The 10,329-nt window shown below is 55.0% G+C and overlaps 1 protein-coding gene across 1 annotated transcript in view; it reads left to right on the top strand.

Moving 5' to 3' along the window:
• Positions 1-1,973: 1,973 nt before the first annotated feature.
• The window catches only part of CHST8 (carbohydrate sulfotransferase 8), a 113,830-nt gene continuing 105,474 nt past the window's right edge, over positions 1,974-10,329 (top strand). The window contains exon 1 of the mRNA XM_057492948.1: positions 1,974-2,339. The gene's annotated coding sequence lies outside the window, so the exon portion shown is untranslated. The remainder of the gene's footprint in view (positions 2,340-10,329) is intronic.

Below are 10,329 nucleotides of genomic sequence, written 5' to 3'. Positions count from 1 at the left end.
GGCTCAGGGGATGGAAACTCCTCTGCCCACCCCCTCTCCACTGCCTGATGAGTGAGTGTGTGTTTGCCAACAGGAGTGTGCGTAGTACTGAAGAGGTTCCCTGACCACCAAGACAATCAGTGGCCAAGCCCCCAGGTGGTGAGAGAGGGCCGGAGGTGTGGGGATAAGGGAGCATAAGGTCAGGTTCAGAGTCAGTGCACCGTGGGCTCATCAGGCAAGGGGCTTTCTGCTCTTGTTTGCCACCTTCTTTCCTCCTGAGCTCTTCTGACAGCTTTGGGCCATAGATCGCATAAGGATGCCTCTGCTCCGCCCTTCCTGACACTTGAGTCTTTGTCCCTTACATTCAGTTCATCCAATCTGCCGGTGGAGTAGGGCGATATCAGCCAGACAGTTGCTTCTCCCACCCCACACACAAGTTGTGGCCTGTAGCGTGCAGCTGGGCGTAGCCCCTGGGTCTGGCACACTTCTGAGGTCAGGGTCTTGGAGTGGGAACCCAGCACTGAACCTATACTACTTTGGAATCAGCAGCCCCATTCTGGCTCTACCATCTCTAGATGTGTGTACTTCTTATACCACTGGGTGGCATCCTTGCACCTCAGTTTTCTCATCTGTAAAATGGGACTAAAATGCCTACATTGTTGTTACAAGAATTAAGGAAGATCATGGCAGTGTTGGTATGCTCCAGCTTGTCTTCTCACCTTTCCTGGTCTATCTGAATGCTCTGAGCTTACCTAGGGCATTAAGGAGGGGAGGCCTCAGGGCTGCCCTGGGCAGTCTAGGTGCCACCAAGGCCTTCCAGAGTCCTAGTGCTGGGGCCTCCCAAGCCTTCCTTAGGAGTGGCTGCTCCCTGCCAGGGCTGCCTCCAGCCTCCCCTCTCTGGTCTGTGAAGGGCCATGAACTCACCCCACTCCCCATCTCCGTTTATACTCTAGTTTAGCCCACTGGCATCATCAATTAGCAGATATGTTGATAGAGAGGAAGTGAGCATCCTTTATTTTACTGCAGGTTCTCTGTAGGTCTTTTAAAATACTGAGTGTCACTTCCAGATTAAGAAGTGACTGATTTATACAGTTTCATGTAGTTCCTGTGAAAAGTTGGCTTGCATTCCTTCAAGACACCTACTTGCCCCCCTGCAGATGGAGGCTGCCACCCCTGAGACAGATCAAGGGCTGGAATCAGAGCCCTCCCCTCTTCTCATCCCTGCTCTGCCCTCCTGCTGTGTGGCTGTGGATCTGTCACATACCCATTCTGTTGTTGGGGGGCTGTTTGGGGATGGGTCCACTAACCCAGGTTGGCCTCCTTCACGACTCCCCCCCAGCTCTCTGGCCCGTGACCCAAAAGTTGCTTCCAGGACGTAGCCCTCACAGGAGCGCCTGGGTCATGGGGCACTTTAAACAGAATCCAGAGCCCCAGGAATCTGGGCATTGGTGTGGACCCCAGGGCCTGAGGACGCCCAAGACCTTGACAGAATTCCACCGAGGCTGTGGCCCGAGGACTTCTCAGAATCTTACTCGAGATCAATCCTCAGCGTTTCGCCTTCCCCACGCCCCCACGGCGGCGGGTCCTAGGCGCGCGCGACCCCGCCTGCTCCGTTGACGTGTTGTCATTTTCCCGAGACCCCGCTGGCGTGCGACCCAGTCAGTGGCAGCACTGTGGCCGTGGTCTGCAGCGAAGTAGCAGCCTGGAGTCGACTCTAGGGATCCCCAGTGACGGGAGCGGCGTCCGACATGACCATCCCCACCCTCCGCCGCCGGACCGCGCCCAGCGGCGACTGGTTCGAGGCGCGCGGCCCGTGGAGCCGCGGGAGCCACAGAGCGCGCGAGGGCGGGGCGCCCGCGAGCTCCCAGGAGGGACGAGCAGATCGCAGGAGTGATCCCCTCCCGGCCCGGCCACCGCGGTTGCTGCCACCACCGCGGGGCGGGGCTCAGGCCGGGGGCGGGGCTGCGGGAGGGCGCGGAGCTATTTCCATCTTCGCCGGAGGCTTCGCTCGCACTTCGCTGGGAGCCTTCCCGGCGCGCAGGCAGAGTCTGGCGGCGCTGTTGGAAGAAGAGAGGAGAGGGCGGCAGCGGGAGGCGGGGAACGGACCCGGGCGCCGGGCGGAGGAGGAACAGGCCACTGCGCCCTCTCTCTCTCCTGCGCGCTCCGGTCCCCGGCCCGCGCCTCTGCCTCACTCCTCCGCCCCCCTGAACGGGTTCAGCTCACAGCGGGAGGAGGCACCGGGCCAGAGCTGGGGCGGAGGTCCCCCCTGCAGCCCGGGCTCCCGGGAGCGGAGGATTCGCCGTGGAGGACCGCGCCTGGGCTGGAGGCGCCCGCTGCCCGGTGAGCGCAGGCTGCGCCAGGTTAGTGTTTTGCGCCCCGCCCCACTCTGTCCCCGCCCTGGGCAGGCTCCCCGCGGGGACGGGAGCCTCGAAGGATCCCGGGAGGGCCCAGGACTGCGGTGCGCCCCAGTCCCGCGAACCAACACCGAGAGGCGCCCGAAGTCGCTGGCTGAGATAGGGCCCGCGGGGTTCCGGTCTGGCAGCACTTTGGGGACCGGCTTCAGTAGCAGGAACTTTAATTAGACTTTTGCTCCTCGGATTTCACTTGCCACTGCTTGTCTGTGAACTGCCCGCCACCCCTCGGCCTCCTTTGGTCCCAGCGGATCTGCTGCTCCTCTTCCCGGCCCTGGGCGCGGGGACGTAGCGTCGGGGGCGGAGAGGGCCGGGCTGGAGCGCCGAAGGCTCCCAGGGGGTTCCCGCGCGCTCCGGACTGGGAACGGGAGCAGGTTGTGGCTGGCGGGGGCGAGGGAGGAGTTAGAAGCTGCCTTGGCTTCCTACCAAGCGGCGGAAGGTGCCCCGCGTTCCAGCGCGAGCATCCTCATCCCGCGACTCTCCAGGGCACCGGCCTGTCTTGTACTCAAGGCTGGTGTGTGTGTGTGTGTGTGAGCGTCCGAAGGTGTTTGCGTGAGCGTGTCCGGGAGTGCGGGAGTCCGAGCCTCGGGCAGCTCCGGTGGTCGGTGAAAGGATCCGCTCAGCCGTGGGACCCAGCCGAGCTCCGGCGGCGTCTGCAATCCAGCTGCCCGCTTCTAGTCCGGCACACCAGCCCCATCCTCGCCGGAGGCCGGCCAGGCCAGGCGAAGGTGCGTTGGGGGATTTTGGCAGTGCTAGTGCTGGCGCGTGGGTCGGAGGTGACCCCACTCCCTTCTCAGAGGCGGGACTCCCTCCACCCTAACTTTTCGTCATACATACGTCTCCAGGCCCCGCGACCCCGACACGGAGCTGGCGCAGCAGCTGCACAAAGTACATACCCAGCTGTGGAACACGCTGCCCGCTATCTGTTCTCACGGAGTAGGGGACGATCCTGGGGCTCCCCTGTCTCACAGTCACCTCCGGTATCCCGGGGGACCCCAGGTCCTCGGGTCGCCTCCCAGCTGGACCCTGAGAAGTGATTGGCTTATGCTAAGGGGATTGGGCTCCTGGCCCCCGATGTCTGCTTTTTGGGGATCTCGCCTGGCCGCAGGGATCTGGGTAGAGGTAGCCGAGTGAGACCTCTCCGCTGCGGAGTGGACTGTGGGAGGGGCTGCCAGGACTCCGGGGTAGACCAGCCCCTCCCCATCTTCGGTGCATGACCAAGCCCACTTTCTTTGGTCAGGCTCTCACACCTGGGTTCACCTTGACCCTTGCCCATAGGTGGGGAAATTTTCCTAAATTCTGCCCTAGAACAGGGCAGCCTCTGGAGCAGGAGTGGCAGAGAAAATTTCCCAACAGCCATGGCCTTTCTTTCCTATCCTGTTTCCTGTCCCAAAGGCAAGACAGAGAGGCTGCAGGAAGAGGTGACACTCTGGACTTTGAGGAGACCTCCTTTAACCCAGGCAGCCTACCACATATGGCAGGGAAGGGTGTGGGGAGCCGCTGCGGGGAGTGGAAACACATTTGGGAGCCTTTCTCAGACTTGCCTCTGTGAAGTGACCCACACAGGGATAAAATTCAGACACTGAAGAGATTGAACCTTATAGGATGATCAGTAATTTAATAACATTTGAATACAGAAAACCTCCAAATCAAGCCCCATCCTATCTCTGGCCCATTTGCCCTGGGATACATAGATGGCACAACTTATTTATTTACTTGGAATCAGACGCCACAGAGTGAATTATGTTCCCTAGGTATTGATTTTTAAAAAGACCCCAAATTAAAAAGTCAAGGCTTCTTGAAACAAGGTCAAGGATTAATTATTTTTAGAGAGACATCAATCAACTGGTGTGGAGGCTCATTTATAAATTGCCTGAGCAGGAAATAGTAGCATCATCTGATTTTCACTGGCTCCGGAGGGGCGAGGAACAGGCTCCACTGACCTCCTGGGCTTGGCAAAGCTTTCCTGGACTGTCACCAGAGGGGGATGCTTTGTAACAGCCTGCTGTTGGAGACGCCTTTTTAATCTTGTAGCCAGAATACCACTTGGGAAATTTCATGCATATTTGCTGTGTCTCCGTAATGAACATTTACTGATTACAGAGTATCAAGGGAATTTCAGTTTTTTAACATTTATTCAAATCTCTGTTTATGGAAGCTAATAAGTCTGGCAAAGTTGGGTAACTACTTTTTTGCCGTATGGTTGTTGGGAAAGTGTGCCTGGTGGGCTCATCTCACCCATTTTTGAAGTGAATTTGCCTTCAATTCACTCAAAAGGAAAAGTCAGATTCTCCTGATTAGAAATGTTGTACAAGCTGCTTCTCTGCTCTTCACTCTGAGTTTGTGGCTGCAGTGACCTGATAGGCTTTTTGCGGTTTTGCTGATCGAAGGAACCGGCGCTTAGAGCTTTTATCGTTGTTTGCTAATGCATCTGGTTGGAGGTACCTACAGTGGGTGGTAGAGTCTGGTGGAGGTTGGAGAGGGAGGTATGGTGCCCCATCCCCTGCCAGCTGCCTGGTCTGCAGCCTGAAGTGCCTGTCTTAACACCTGCTGCAGCTCCCTGATTTTCCCGTGAGTGGCAGCCGCTTTGGAGAAATAAGGAGCAGGAGGGAATCTATAGGCAGGAAAGTGGACTAAGGATTATAGCAGTTCCTTAATGAACAACCGTGGCAGTTAGAGTCTGTAAACACTGTGTGAAACAAGTGCCCAGCCTTTCAGCTAATCAGAAGGTAATGAGTTATAAATGGGAGATTTATGTAGTGCTGGCCCAACGAGATCAATGTGGCCCTGCAGAGGGACAGTGAGAAACAAAACCAAATTGCCAATGGTTGTCTGGACGTGTATGTGGTGACAGTGTCCTGGAGCCTCAGGAAGTTTGCTGGGAGCAGGCAGCCTGCGCAGTGACAGCACGGAGATGGTAGGCTCGCTGGTACTGTCTTTGGAGTCATACCCAGGACTTGTCTGACTCCAGATCAGCTGTGTCCCTCCCTCCTAGGATCTGGCTGCCCAAAGGCAGAAGAAACCTCTGGGCTCAGATGATCAGGTGACAGGGTCACATTAGCTCAGGTGGCAGAGGACGCGAGAGATTCTGTCTCATTTTTTTCTTGGCTGGAGGATGTGTGACCCCTGCGGTCAGCAAATCACTGTGCCAGAAGATGAGACTTACAAATTGGTCGTGGGAAAAAGTTTTGACTTTTGCCCTTTACAAAACTACGTGTCATTCGTGATCTGGAATCTAGCCTGCACCTGCTCACCACAAATGCAGACTGGGCCACTGACAGAATAGGGAAGCCTGTGTCCAAGTGGGCTGACACAAAGGAGGAACCCTGATTCCATCTCAAAAGCCACCTTTCAGGAAGCCAGAGTGTCTGTATGCCAGCAAGGGGCTGGGGCGGGGGGTGGCAGACACAGCTGCCCTCCCAGGCCAGCGGTCGGGATCTCAGCATTCCCACTTTCTCCTTAGAAGATGAACCATGCATTTCTGGAAAATCAGTGCTTTTTCCTGCTAGTGGCTGAGGGCAAGGCCCCCTGTCTCTGCCAAGCCACAGCCAGAACTGGCCCTGGTGAGTGACATTTATTTGAACTAAATTAGTCATCAATATTGAAACCTGGAGCCATATGACTCCATCCCAAGTTCCCAGTGTCAGACCTGTGGTGGCTGTCCTTCTGTTTGCCATCAGTGAATGTTTGTTGAGCAGGTATTGTCTGTCTCTGTGCCAGGCTGGGTACGCAAGGTATACACAGCTAAGAGTGGTCCCTACTCCTGTGGGGTTTCTCGTCTGGGAGGATAGAAATCGCCTCCTCACTCACTGATTCGTGCTTCATGATTACCATACCAATAACCAATACATGTGATTCTAAGCTGCACCCAACATATAAAGGGAATGTCTAGGGAACTGTGAGACCCACAGTAGAAAAATCTGACCTGGCCTGAGGGGACTGGAGAACCTCCTCCAGGCGGTGGAGCTTCTGCTGAGATCGAAGAAGAGCTGGAACTAAGCAGGAAGAGGGAAGGGAGGAATGGATAGAGAGAGTGTGCCTGGCACAGAGTGTGAAGGAGTGAGCGGGGGCGTGGGGTACCTCCAGGGCCTTTGAGAAAGCCCCTGAGGCCGGCAGAAAAAAGGAGGGGTTGATGTGGTTGGAGATACAGGCTGAGTAAGGCCACCCAGGGCCTTGAAGGCCAGGGAGGGACCTGGGACCTGACCTCCCAGCCGCTCCAGAGGAGGGAGCCCAGTAAGGTCGGAGCTGCAGCAATTCTGGAGGAAGACGACCTGGTCCTGAGGAGTGGAGGGGCGTGACCTTGCCTTCCCCGTGTGTTTGCCTCTTAGCCCTAGCATGTAGTGCAGGTCAGTAAGTGGCAGCCCAGTGCCCCCTGCTCTCTGGTGGCGACAAGCTGCTCCGATGGCCACCTTCCTCTGGGGTTGATTGCCTGCAGGCCTGCGGTGGTCTTGGCCTGTGTATCACCCACTGAGCTTCCTGGTGCCCCAATCGATCCTTACCTGCCACCCTCTTGTATCTGACCTGGCAGCTGGCTGGCGCCTGCCCCCAAAAGAACTGTCTCCTGTGCCCTTCCCTCATTGCTGGCCCTCTCTCCTTTCCCTTCTCCCCCAGGGAGCCGGTCTGTACCTGCTCCCACTCTCTGAGAGGGGCCCTGCCCAAGGCTTAGAACTCCCAGACTCCCTCCGATGGCAGTGAGTTCCCTGGTGCAGCTCAGCTCAGCCCCAGCCTCCCCACAGACATCCGCGGCCCAGGCCACCTGGCTCTGCCTTCCAGAGCTGGGGTGTGGGGAGCATGTCTGTGAATCACCCCGTTTCCCATTGTGCCCACGCTGCTGGCTGTGGGCCCTGAGCTGAGCAGCCGTTGAGCTGCAAGCAACAGCCCAGGTCACTGTCACCTTGTCCTCACTCTGCCTGGGCCTGAGCCAGTTCCACCCCGACTGGGACTGGGTGGGAGGGATAAGAGTCAAGGAGAGGGTGCTGAGAGGTACAGATCTACTCTTCTGGCTCTAGGCCTCTCTGGAGCTGATTACTCCAGCCCTTGGGCTCTTTGCCTGGAGAGCAGCCTCACCAGCCCAGCCCTTTCTCTCCTGGCTGCTGCTCCCACCACCATGGGTCACTGGCCATGCCCAGGTGCTCATCTGGGGGAGGGCAAGACAGGAGAGCCCCCCTGCCAGCAGCCCCTAGCCCAGGCTCAGGTTGACTCATACTTGTCAGGCTAGTCATCCCCACCTTGCAGGCTGACTCATCTCCCTGGACAAGACCCATCTGCCCAAGCCTGTGAGCAGAGACCTCCCCTCCCAGCTGGAGATGTGGGGGTTCTGCACCCTGTGCTCCTGAGGGGAGTACCCTGGGCACCCAGCAAACACTGGCTACAGTCCTTCCCCATGCAGGGGAAGTGCTGCCTTCCTGGCAGGCCCCGAGGAGGCCAAGAGAACAGGCACTTCACCGTGCCGCTCTCTCCAGCCATCTTGACCATGCTCAGCTCAGCACGGAGAAGGAGCTCAGTGATTGCTGCTGGCAGACAGAGCAAGCTACACTGTGCAGTCTATCTATACTGGTAGAGCTGGTGTGTAATACGGGCCCTCTGTCTGCACTAGCTGAGTTAGTGGGTGGTGCAGGCAGTCTATTCATACTGGTTGAGTTTAGGGTGTGAGCCTGGAACCTTCCATGTAATCTGGGTCTCCCCACTCCCTGCAGGGTCTTTGCCCTAGGTTCAGAGCTCTTACGCTGTCTCTGGCTTCGGACACTTGCCCTGTGGCTGAGCTTTCCAAGCCTTCCCCTCAGATGTTGGCCCAAGCCATCAGGCTCTGTCTCCCAGCTGCAGTGGCTGAGCCCAATGTGCAATACAGTCTGTCTACACTGGTTGAGCCCAGTTCATGATGCGGGCCATCTCTTCTCATGGGTTGAGCTCAGCACGCAATTCAGGCTGTCCACACTGGTCAAGTCACTGTGCTATGTAAGCCACTGCAGTGCTCAGAATAGGTACTCTGTCTACACTGGTTGAGCCATTGAGTGGTGCAGCCAGCCTGTTTGGGCTCCTTCTGGCACCTTCACCAGGAGTGCTCTTTTCTACCCCTTCCCTTATACACATCTGGGTCCATTTTGAGTCCTTCCGTGGAGCTTCCCTGAGGGTTCCCTCAGCTCTCCCGTGTCTTATTTGCATCTCTCTGACAGAGGCTGAGGCAGGGCTGGGAGTGGTATGGACATGGCTCCTGGTGACACACTGCAGTGTCACCTGATGCCCCCTCCCCTTCATTGTGCTCAGGGGGCTTCACCTACTGCCACCACTGAGTGCAGAGGCTGCCAGCTGTGTGTGGTCATCAGCACCTTGCAATCCCTCCCAGCAGCCGTGCACATGCCTTTTTCCTGTGAGAGTCATTTAGGTGTGGATTACTGCCTCATGTGTGTGGTGAACTGCACTTCTCCAGACTGGGTCCATCTTGCTGTCCCCTGCTTCTGATTGGGGCCTCCATCTCCACTGATGTTATTTCACCTCCTGAGGGTTGGCTTCATCTGCAAATTTAATTTCATGACCATTCATCCCTGTGAAAGCACAATCTATGCCTATTTTTTATCTCTTCTCAATTCCCTCTGTCATGAATTAAAGTGTCAATGGACAGCCATGGCAACCAGCTCCACCCCTCACTTTACCTCCTGCAGCCACCTATGGGCTGGGACTGAAGCCAGCACCTAGCATCAGAACTGCCCAGGTTCAAATCCCAGCTTCACCACTCAGTCAGTGTAGGCTGAAGACTCAATTTCCTCATCTATAAAATGGGGATGACAGTAGAACCCACCTCATAGAGCTGTTTTGCCTAACAAACAGCCTGCTAACAATAAATGGCAGTTGCCATTATTATTATTGTTACTACTATTATTATTATCTCCTGTGTGATCTCCCAATCATGGCTCAGTCCCTCTCCAGCTGGGCTGCAAGAAAGCATGTTAATCAAGAGCCTTGCCTGGTGATGTGACAAAAGCTTAGGGGGCATGTGGCCCCACTGGCTGGTGTCTCAAGTCCCACCCTTTCTAAGCAGCTTCCTTTTCCCTGTCTTGCATTCAGTACATTTTAAAACTCTTTATTCCAAGTGGAGTATGAAAGGCACAGATTGTGTGTATAATGCAGTGCACAAACCAGACAAACCTGTGCGCCAGCACCAGAGCAGGAGTCAGAATGTGACCAGTGTTGCAGAAGCCTCTGTGACCCCTGCCAGGCACTTTCCCTCCACCCCTACCTGCTGTGTTTACTTGTAATTGCCTTGATGAATTTTCCTTGTTTTTAAACTTGATGTAAGTGGAATCATTAAGTCTATATACTTTTGGGTCTGGCTTACTATCATCTTTGTGAGATTCATCCATGTTACTATGAGCAGTTGTAATGTGTTCATTCTTGTTGATGTATAGGCTTCCATTGTGTGAATATGTCCCCAATTTACTTATTCATCCTTCTGCGGATTGACAGTTGCATTGTTCAGTTTGGAGCTATTATGAACACTGCTGTGTGGACATTGCATGTGTCTCTTGGACATATGTGCACATTTTTTAAAGTTTGTACCTATAGACATTGGAGTATTGCTCAGTCATAAAAGAGAATGAAATCTCTCCATTTGCAACAACATGACTAGACCCAGAGGGTACTCTGCTAAGTGAAATAAGTCAGAGAAAGACAAATACCATATGATTTCACTTATATGTGGAATCTAAAAAATCAAACAAATAAACAAGACAGAAATAGACTCATAAGCACAGAGAACAGACTGGTGATTGCCATATGGAAGGGGCATGGGGGAATAGGTCAAATAGGTGAAGGGGAAAAAATTAATAAGAATGTTTGATATTTTGAACTGGGTGATGGTTATATGAGTATACACAAATGTCAAAATTCATCAGGCTGTACACTGAGATTTGTGCACTTTATTGTGCACAAACAGTAAAGTACC

The sequence above is a fragment of the Manis pentadactyla genome, chromosome 15, assembly GCF_030020395.1.
Source record: "Manis pentadactyla isolate mManPen7 chromosome 15, mManPen7.hap1, whole genome shotgun sequence".
Taxonomy (NCBI): domain Eukaryota; kingdom Metazoa; phylum Chordata; class Mammalia; order Pholidota; family Manidae; genus Manis; species Manis pentadactyla.
This window is presented reverse-complemented; position numbering and strand designations above follow the sequence as displayed.